Genomic DNA, 10,269 nt, shown 5'->3' with positions numbered 1-10,269 from the left:
GAGAGAAGATAATACTCATTTGATACACAGTGCTTTCTTTCTACTATACCACTTATATCATTTTTAACTTAAAAATCCCACCAATAATCTAAGCCAAAGACTATACCCAATGAAAATAAATATGTTTTAATCTAAACTCCAAAGACCAAGTTTGTTTGAAGTTCCGACCCTCATTGTAAGATAATAAATGGCATATATTCACTGAAAGGCTACCAAGAGCAGGGCTCTGAGAGTGGTATGCTCCCAGTGCAGGCAGTAAAGGAGTGAATTGTCTGTAGAGGACTTAAAATAAATAATACTGACTAAAACTTGGTATGCCTTTTATTATCACCCAGGACCTAAAAATTCTAAACAAAATCAGTAATAAAATACTCCTCTGCTCCGTGGCAGACCACTCCTACCACCTCACTCTTGATTCACCACTGCACTCACTATATTCCAGGAATTTTACAAGTGTTACCTCATTAATCTTCACAACAACACTGGGAGGCAATTATCTTCGTTTTATGAAGGAGAAATGTTAAAGCTCAGAGAGGGTAACTCATGCAAGTTCAGAAAGGTAGTGAATGGTGTAGGCTTGCTTCAGTGTGAAGAAGAATTTTATATTTTAAAAAAATTGAATAATTGGCACTGGAATTTGAGCCAATGTTTATGTAAGTCCATACTCCATACTTTTAACCTCTACAAAATACTAACACTGTAGAAGAAGAGTCTTTGCCTGAGACTTTTTTAACAGCCTTCTCTGGCATAGGGACTAGAATTATCTGGAAAGAATTGTCTGCCAAGAATGTAATGGAAAGAGCACTGGACTTGGAGGCAACCAGATCAAGACTGGATCCTGACTCTACCATTAACTAGCTGTGTGATCCTGGGCAACTCATATAACCTCAGTGAGCCTCACTTTCCAAACTGGAAACTTGTACCTGCTTCACAGTGAGGATTAAATTACTTGGCATATAGGAAATTGCCTGGCACATAATAGGCATTCAACAAATGCTAGTTTCCTTCCTTAACATTGGGCCAAAGAAAACTATCTACGGTTATTGCCAAAGTCCAAATTTATAATTGGTTCTACTGCTCTACCAACAAAGGCCCCATTCCTTTTACCCTCAACTTAATTTCTATTGCTTAATTTTTATTTCTAAACCAATCACCTGCTAGGAGCTTTGGATTATCTTGATTGACTAAAACAATCAAGTCCCACTCCTAAAGCTGAGGACAAGATCAACAAGCCCTGAGTCGCTTGGGTTAGTGTGTTTGGGGACTGGATGATGGACATCTGAATAAAATCCAAGGTCTGTTATAAAACAGGAAGAGGGAGAATGGGTACTATGTAGCCATCCAACTGTGTCCACTATATATTGATCTTTAATAGATTCAGGTATTTCTCTCTTGCCCACTGTGGACTCTTCAAAGGCACCTGCCAGAACAATCAGTGCTTAGTTTTCCAAAGGAAATCTGAATATAGGATCAAAAACAAAGAATTACTATATAAATTCCAAAGCAGCAGGCCATCTGGAAAAAACAGCAAGCTTATTCTTATTCTGGGAACATCAGAATAGGTACCTAGATTGAAATGAAAATTCCAAGGAGTCCTACTTCAATATAAGGAAGAATTTGCTAAGAAATAGAGCTGAATATAATTGAAATGGCCTGTTTCATGAGTTAGTGAGCTCCCTGTTATCAGAAGTATCTAAGGACCTACTGAGTGACCTCTAGGCATGGATACTGCAGAGGAGATTTCTCTATCAGGTAGGAGGTTAGAAAAAATGACTAAAAGGTCACTTCCAATTCTTTTGTGTTATAATTCTATGATGGATCTGTGATTCAGCTCAAAATAAGTGACAAACACCTCTCAACAAACTGATGAAGGCATATTGTGAGGGACAAAACCTGTCAATGAGACAGATTAGATTGAGATTTGATGGACAACCAGCCAATGAGATAGACACACCTGTGCAATGGAGAAGGCCAGTGAAGATACTATTAATGAATTCCTAGCAGTGTCCAGTCCAATGAACTAGACAGTTTATCTTTTGGGAAGGGGAATTTAGAGGATGCTTCCTTACCTCATCCTGTCTGTCCTTGGATTTGCTTTTAAATAGAAGACAAATGAATATGCCAATCACAAAACTCTCTTAAAGCTTGAGATTCTATGTACTCAAATGATTTTTCTTTCTTGGATATACTCTTAGTTCTTCATCTACAGGGTTGAATTTAGATTCTTAAGTGAACTGGTTTGAGTTGGTGTCCTCATTTACTAAAGTAGGGGTGGTTTATTTTCTATCATATTCCTTTCTAACCCTGTTGCTCATATGACTTTAAATAGTGACCTTAGTTCTTACCATTCTCCTCATTTGAGGCACAAGTCTCAGATTAGGGCCAAACTGCACTCATCCTAAAATGTCAGTTGGTCTGGAAACATTGGCAGAATGATTTGGAGTATCTGTTGGGTTCTACTTGTATGGAAGACCAAGGAAAAAAACTAATCTGAAGGTTTTAACTCTACCATTATACTATGTGTTCTACCTATGCACATTCATTTCTCTCCCTTTTCCTGCCTTAGGTATTTTAAAAATTATTTCCATTTACCCCATTACTGCTTTGTTAGTTACACATTCTTGTATTATTCTTTTAATAGCAATGCTAGAGTAATGGTACTCCACATGTGGTCTAGGAATCTCTGACAGGGGTCCACAAGGTCAAGACTCTTTTTATAAGAATAGTAAAAAGTCAGTTTCCTTTTTCACTGTGTTGACATGGACACTGATGGTGCAGAAGCAACGGTGGGTAAAACTGCTGTTGCCTTAGCACACATCAAGGCAGCAGCACCAAACTGTACTAGCTCATTACTGTATTCTCTACTACCATGCACTAGGAAGGGGAAAAGTCAGTTTCACTTAAGAATGTCCTTGATGAAGCAGTTAGTTTTACTAAATATCTACCCTTGAATGCACATCTTTCTTAATATTCTCTGCGACAAAATGGGAAATACATATAAAGTACTTCAGATGCATATTAAGGTATGATGGTGGAATCAAGGAAAGGCATTGTGCATTTGTTTGCGTTGCAAGTCAAACTAGCCTTGCTTTTCATATTTGGAAGGCAAATAAAAGAAGATGGACTGATTTAAGCTCAGGGACAAGAAAAATGTCTTTTAAAAAAAGGCTGAGGGGTGCCTGGCTGACTCAGTAGGTAGAGCATGTGACTCTTGATCTGGGGGTCGTGAGCTCAAGCCCCATGATGGGCATGGAGCCCACTTAAAAAAAGAAAGAATGAGAGAAAAACTATTTCTTTTTATTAGTTCAGTTAGCCAACATACAGTACACCATAAGTTTTTGATGTAGTGTTCAACGATTCATTAGTTGTGTATAACACCCAGTACTCATCACAACACGTGCCCTCCTTAATACCCATCACCGGGCGAACCCATCCCCCCATCCCTCCCTTCTGAAACCCTCAGTTTGCTTCCCAGAGTCCAGAGTCTCACGTGGTTTGTCTCCCTCACTGATTTCTTCCCCTTCAGTTTTCCCTCCCTTCCCCTATGGTCCTCTGTGCTATTTCTTATGTTCTACGTATGAGTGAAACCATATAATTGTCTTTCTCTGCTTGACTTATTTCACTTAGCATAATCCCCTCCAGTTCCATCCATGTTGATGCAAATGGTGGGTATTCATCCTTTCTGATGGCTGAGTAATATTCCATTGTACTGAAAAACTATGGTTTATTCAGACCTGAGTATTTTGCAGATACTTTCTCAGAAATTAACAAATAGAGCCTATCCTTTCAAAGGAAACATCTGACAGCATTTATTGTCAATGGTCAAATTCATGGTTTTAAGCAAAAATTGGGAATTTGGTAAAACTAGATATCCACAACAGTGAGCATGAGAGCTGCCCAATACTTAAAGACTTGTAATGAAATTGGTGGTGCTATTAACTAATGTAGATTCTTTGATATATTTTTTTAAAGATTTTACTTATTTATTTGAGAGAGAGAATGAGAGAGAGAGAGAGAGCATGAGAGGAAGGAGGGTCAGAGGGAGAAGCAGACTCCCCGCCGAGCAGGGAGCCCGATGCGGGACTCGATCCCGGGACTCCAGGATCATGACCTGAGCCGAAGGCAGTCGCTTAACCAACTGAGCCACCCAGGCGTCCCAAAAAAACACAATTTTTAAATGGGCACACAAGCACTCCCCACAACTATCCCCCAGGCCCATTATGGAGGGAGAAATACCAATCCATTTCTCCCTGGAAGGGGTTTAACTCGTATGCATTCCCAGTTTCTAATCAGCCTGTATCTAGGTACTGACTGGGATCCTCCCAGGAACCCAAAAAAGCCTGTAGGCACTTTCCCTGTCTTCTACTTCTGGCTTGCTCCAACAATGAAACCAAGCCTTCAGCTTCCCCCTGTAAAAGAGCTTGTCCACACATCTAGTGCCCCAGTGTTTACAGTTGCCATGCAACAGACAGGCTTCCAAATTACCTAGCTCTGACAGCCAACGGCACTTGAAATTTGTGAGTTACCCAGGACCACATTAAGCAAAGACACAATATTTTTTAAAGATTTATTTTTTTTGAGAGAGAGAGAATGTAAGCGGGAGGGGGGCAGAGAAGAGGGAGAGAGAGAATCCCCAAGCAGACTCCCCTCTGAGTGCAGAGCCTGACGCAGGGCTCGATCCCAGGACCCTGAGATCATGACCTGAACCGAAATCAAGAGTCAGACACTCAACCAGCTGAGCCACTCAGGCACCCCCCCCCCCCCCCGCAAAGATGCAGTTTTTAAATGTGCGCATGAGCAATTCCCTCAGCTATTGCCCCTGGGCTCATCGCAGAGGAAACAGGTGAAAATGCCAATCTCCCAGTTTCTTCCTAGAAGGAGTTTGACTACATACATTCTCAGCTGCAACCCGAGGGTCCAACTTCTAATCAGCCTGCATCCGAGTGCTGACTGGGATCTTCCCAGAAGCCTGAAGAAGCCAGTAGGCACTTCTCCTGCTTTCTTCCTCTGGTTGACTCCAGCAATGAAACCAAGCCTCCAGCTTCTCTGTGGGAAGGAGCTTGTCCACACATGCAGCGACGTAATTTTTATGGCTGTCACCCGAGGGATGGGCCCCCAAATCACCCAGCTCTGAGTGCTGATATGGCTTGGCACTTGTGGGACCACATTAAACTAAGAGATGGTTTTATACAGAAGTGTGAGCATTTCCTACGGCTATCTTCTTGGGTTTAGCACAGAGGGAAAGGGCAGAAGGGTAACTCCAACTTCTCCCTGGAAGAGGTTTGACAGCATACTTTCACAGCTATTGCCTGAGGATCAAACTTCTCATTAGCCTACACCTGGGAGTTTAAGAGGCACATAATTAGTAGTCATCTGGGAGCCTGAATGGGTATATGGGAACTCCCTGAATCTTCTCCCCTTAGCTTGCCCCAGTGATAAAACCAAGTCTCCAGCTCTCCCCTGAAAGCAGTTTGTCCACATATCTGCAAAACTCCTCAACAAAATACTAGCAAACCTACTTCAACAGCACATTAAAATGATCACACACCATGATCAAGTGGGATTTATTCCTGAGCTGCAAGAAGAGTTCAATATATGCAAATCAATCAACATGATACACCATGTGGACATAATGAAAGACAAAACCAAATGATCCTCTCAAAAGATGCTTCAGAAAAACATTTGATGAAATTCAACATCCTTTCATGGTAAAAACTCAGCAAATTAGGTATAGAAGGAATGTACGTCAACATAATAAAAGTCATATATGACAAACCCATGGCTGACATCATACTCGATGGTGAACAGCTGAAAGTTTTTCCTCTGAGATCAAGAACAAGACAAGAGTGCTCCCTCTTACTACTTTTATTCCACACAATCCTGGAAGTCCCAGTTAAAGCAATTAGGCAAGAAAAAGAAAGAAAAAGCATCCAAATCAGAAAGGAAGAAGTAAAATTGTGTGTGTTTGCAGATGACATGAGTATGAGTATACAGATATCCCTAAAGACCCTACCAAAAAATTCTGAGAACAATAAACAAATTCAGCGAAGTTGAAGAATAGAAAATAAATGCACAAAATTCAGTTGCGTTTCTGTATACTAACAACAAGCTACATGAAATAGACATTAAGAAAACAATCCCATTTACGGTAGCATCAAAATAAAATACTTAGGAATAAACTTAACCAAGGAAATGAAAGATGTGTACCTTGAAAACCATAAGACGTGGATGAAAGAAATTGAAGAAAACACAAATAAATGAAAATATATCCCTCATTCATGGATTAGAAGAATTAAGAATGTTAAATGTCCATTCTACTCAAAGCAATCTACAGATTCAATGCAATCTCTATCAAAATTCCAATGGAATTTTTCACAGAAACAGAAAAAAACAATCCTAAAATTCATATGGAACTATAAAAGACGCTGGATAGCCAAAGCAACTTTGAGAAAGAAAAAAAAAGCTGGAAGCATTATACCTCCTGATTTCAAACTATACTATAAAGGTACAGTAATCAATATGGTGTGGTACTGGCATGAAAATAGACACATAGACCAAGGCATGGAATAGAGAGCCCAAAAATAAACCTATACAGTCAACTGATCTTTGATGAGGACACCATGAATACACAACAGGGAAAGGATAATCTCTTCAATAAATGGTGTTGGGAAAACTGAATATCTACATGTAAAAGAATGAAATTGGTTTCTGATCTTACACCACACACAAAAGGCTTAAATGTAAGGGGCGCCTGGGTGGCTCAGTCGTTAAGCGTCTGCCTTCGGCTCAGGTCATGATCCCAGAGTCCTGGGATTGAGCCCCCGCATCGGGCTCCCTGCTCGGCGGGAAGCCTGCTTCTCCCTCTTCTGCTCCCCCCTGCTTGTGTTCCCTCTCTCGCTGTGTCTCTCTCTGTCAAATAAATAAATAAAATCTTTTAAAAAAAAAAAAAGGCTTAAATGTAAGACGGAAAACTGTAAAACTCCTAGAAGAAAACATAGGGATAAAGCTTCTTGACATTGTTCTTGGCAGTGAGTTTTTGAATACGATACCAAAAGCACAGTAAATACAAGCAAAAATAAAGGGGAACACATCAAACTGAAAAGCTTCTGAGCAGTAAAAGAAACAATCAGAAAAATGAAAGGGCAACACACAGAATAGGAGAAAAATTTGCAAAGCCTATATCTGATAAGGGGTTAATATCCACAATGTATAAGGAAACAAACCAAACAAACCACAAACCAGATTGTGGTTACAAGGATGGCAAATAATCACATGAAAACATGTCCAACATGATTAACCATACAATATATGGAAATTAAAACAACAAAGAAATGGGGCGCCTGGGTGGCTCAGTCAGTTAAGCGTCTGCCTTCAACTCAGGTCATGGTCTTAGGGTCCTGGAATCAAGCCCGCGTCAGGCTTCCTGCTTAGTGGGGAGTCTGCTTCTCCCTTTCCCTCTGTGTGTACTCGCTCTCTCTCTCTTAAGTAAATAAATAACATCTTTTTCAACAAAAACAACAAAGAGATACTACTATGTGCCTATTAGAACGCTCAAACGAAAATTACTAATACCAAATACTGGCAAGGATGCTGAGCCGGTGAAACTCTCATACACTGTTGGTGAGACTGCTTTAACACATATGGTCTAGCCACTCTGGAAAAAGTCTGGCAGTTTCTTATAAAGTTAAACATACACCTATGTATGTCTTAGTGGTCCCTATGTTCACCACCCTGTACCTGAATGTTTATGGCAGCTGTTCATAAGAGCCAAAAATTGGAAACAATTCAAATGTCCTTAAGTGGGTGAATGGGGAAACAAACTGTGGTGGGTACAACTATGCCATGGGATACTACTCAGCCAAAAAAGGAACAAGCAATTGACACACACGACTTAGACAAATCGCAAGGGTGTTGTGTTGAGTGGAAGGCAATCTCAAAGGTTATACACATCATGATTCCATTTATATATATATATATATATATATAAATGAAAGGAGGCATTTATAAAAGGAAAAGGATATGCACCCAGGTCTAACAACTGAGTCTACTATTGATGAGAGACAAATCTTTGTTCATCAGAGTCATGGGGGTTCCCTTCCATCATCTTTACCCAGCAAGGTGAACTGGTTCTAAAGCACTGAGTTAGCTTAAAGAGAAACCCAGAGAACCATACCTACAGGGTTGGTAGGCAAACACCCTCGCTGAGCCTCACACATTCCTCTAAAATATTTCCTGGGCCAGGAAGCCTCATTGCCACGTGAAGAAAAAAAAAAAAAAAGACTCCCTTTCATCCAAGCCTATACACGTGTTAAAATAACACGCCTATGATCATGGACTTTCCTCTACAAGTGTCTCTCAGCTCTGGTGTGCTCAAACACATCCTTCAGTGGAATAGCTATTCCATAGTTATGGGGGCTCAGGGGGTCCTCCGACTTCTGCTACCCCTTTGAGTATAAGATATAATCTCAATAAACTCTATCATAGCTACAATGTGAGTTGCTCGTGTTGTAGCAACTTGCAACTTGCATGACAATCCTAAGAGAACTGGAAGACACCGCTGAAGAGAAGGGCAGTTGCAGGAATTGATTTCAGAAAATTTGGACTCAACCGAGAGGAAAACACATTGAGAATCAGCATCAAATATCCAAAGAATGACTTGGTAAGTTTCAGGATGACAGAGGTTTTAGAGGCAACAAGAAGTAATTGTCTGTACCCTAAAGAAATATGCTAGCCAAATTTATGGGATTATGGCTCTAAGGAGAGGCATAGCAAAGATGAACCATATGAAAAGGGATGCAGCCAGGGCAATAATACAGTCTGGTTTTGATGGGAAAACATCTCCTGAGTGAGACCATGCAATTTAAGGAGGTAAAAGTGGACAAGATTTCTCTGCACGGTGGATGCCTTTGGAAGAATAACAATTTATGTTCCATATAACTCACTAAGGAAGACCCCACAAGACAGAACCTAGAAGAATATGCTTTTTAAAAAAGAGCAAAGAGAAAGTAAAAGGGAGGAAAGCACCCAGATCCAGCAGGCAGAGAAGGAGAAAAGGAGGAAAACTGTGAGGAGACACTCCAACCATTAGAAACTTAACTGAACCTTTCAGGAAAAGACTAGGGAGGGTGATGCTAGAAAAACATAGCAATTCAAAGCCTGGAACCTTCCAAATCTTAGGTAAAAATAGTACTGTCATTAACATCATCATGGGAAATACTTCCATTTGCATTTTCATTTATCCCTTCCTGACTTCTGTGTTACTATTGTCATACATTTTACTTCTACACTGTCCTATATCCCACTGCTATTATTTCATTTAAACCACTAAATATCCTTTAAAGAGTTTAAATACTAAGAAAAAAAAAGTCTTGTCCATTTATCCATTGAGTTAACTTTTTTGGTGCTCTTCATGCCTTTGTGTAGACCCATATTTCCATCTGGTATCATTTTCCCTTCTGCCTGAAGGAAATTCTTCAATGTTTCTCATACTGTCAGTTCTGGGTTGATTTTGATGGATGGATTTTTTTTCCCCTCATTATGGGTTGTATTTTCCTGCTTCTTTGCACACCTGGTAATATTTGATTGGATGCCAGACATTACAAGTTTTACCTTGTTGGGAGCTGTATATTTTTGTATTCCTATAAATATTCTTGAACTTTGTTCTGGGACACAGTTACTTGGAAACAGTTTCATCCTTTTGGGTTTTGCTTTTTGATTTGCTGGGCAGGTCCAGAGCAGTGTTTAGTCTAGAGCTAATTCTTCTGCACTGTTGAGGCAAGACCCTTCTGAGCACTCTACTCAATGCCTTGTGAATTATGCAGTTTTCCAGTCTGATTGGTTGTGAGCAGGCACTATCCTGGTGCTATGAGAGGCAAGCACCGTTATTTCTAATCCTTTCAGGTGGTTCTTTCCTTGGCCTTGCTATTTTCTGCATATGCAGGTGCTGCTAGGTATTCTACTGAACACGAGGGAGACCCTCTGAAGACCTCCATGGCTTGTGTTTATGTTCGTGCATGCTCTCTCTCTCTAGCCATCTCTTCTCCAGTACTCTGTCCTGCCACCTTGGTCTCCCAGGACTCTAAGCTCCATTCCCTCAACTCAGGGAGTTTGCCAGGCTCTGGCTGTGTTCCCCTTCCTGGCACCACCTGGAATCTCTCCCCAGGCAGTTGGGGCTATCATATGGCCAACCTTACTTGTGTCCCATATCTCAGGGATCCCTGTCCTTTGTTGCCTGAAACTTGGTGTCATGAAAAGTATTGTTTCGTATAT

This window comes from Zalophus californianus, chromosome X (assembly GCF_009762305.2).
Source record: "Zalophus californianus isolate mZalCal1 chromosome X, mZalCal1.pri.v2, whole genome shotgun sequence".
Taxonomy (NCBI): Eukaryota; Metazoa; Chordata; class Mammalia; order Carnivora; family Otariidae; genus Zalophus; species Zalophus californianus.
This window is presented reverse-complemented; position numbering follows the sequence as displayed.